The following is a 1012-nucleotide window of genomic DNA, read 5'->3' as shown; positions in this document are numbered from 1 at the left end:
TTTGGTACGAAAATAAAAATTGTTTTCAGAGTTAATTTGATTATTAACTTTTGAAATTAAATTAAGCTCATTTTTGACCCAAAAATTAGAAAAAAAAAGTTTTGAATTAGATTTTGTTTGAAGCTTATTAATTATTCAAATCTAATTAAGCTCATTAATTTGTTATAATTTTTTACCTCAATTGACACAAATTTTGTTTTAATTTAAAAATTATAAGATAATTTGTATCTTTAGTAAATTATCATCTTATTCATATATATTTATAACTAAAAATGAGTCAATGCAGGTCGACCTAAATATTTTATTGTGATTCCATTCTGAACAATAAACCAATTACAGCGAAATACGGCTCTTTGTTTTTTTTTTGTTACATTATTACGTCCACTATTTCATATTATGCTCATTTTTGGTACGAAAATAAAAATTGTTTTTAGAGTTAATTTGATTATTAACTTTTAAAATTAAATTTAGCTCATTTTTGACCCAAAAAATTAAAAAAAAAAATGTTTTGAATTAGATTTTGTTTCAGGCTTATTAATTTTTCAAATCTAATTAAGCTCATTAATTTGTTATAATTTTTTTACTTTTACCTCAATTGACATAATTTTTGTTTTAATTTAAAAATAATAAGACAATTTGCATCTTTACTAGATTATCATCTTATTCATATATATTTATAACTAAAATTGAGTCAATGCAGGTCGACCTAAATATTTTATTGTGATTCCATTCTGAACAATAAACCAATTACAGCGAAATACGGCTCTTTGTTTTCTTTTGTTACATTATTACGTCCACTATTTCATATTATGCTCATTTTTGGTAAAAATAAATAAAAATTGTTTTCAGAGTTAATTTGATTATTAACTTTTCAAATTAAATTAAGCTCATTTTTGACCCAAAATATTTAAAAAAAAATGTTTTGAATTAGATTTTGTTTCAGGCTTATTAATTTTTCAAATCTAATTAAGCTCATTAATTTGTTATATTTTTTTTTACTTTAACCTCAATT

The sequence above is a fragment of the Nicrophorus vespilloides genome, unplaced genomic scaffold, assembly GCF_001412225.1.
Source record: "Nicrophorus vespilloides isolate i.1.1-1 unplaced genomic scaffold, Nicve_v1.0, whole genome shotgun sequence".
In the NCBI taxonomy this organism is placed as follows: Eukaryota; Metazoa; Arthropoda; class Insecta; order Coleoptera; family Silphidae; genus Nicrophorus; species Nicrophorus vespilloides.
The sequence above is the reverse complement of the archived record's forward strand: the minus strand, read 5'-3'. Positions refer to the sequence as shown.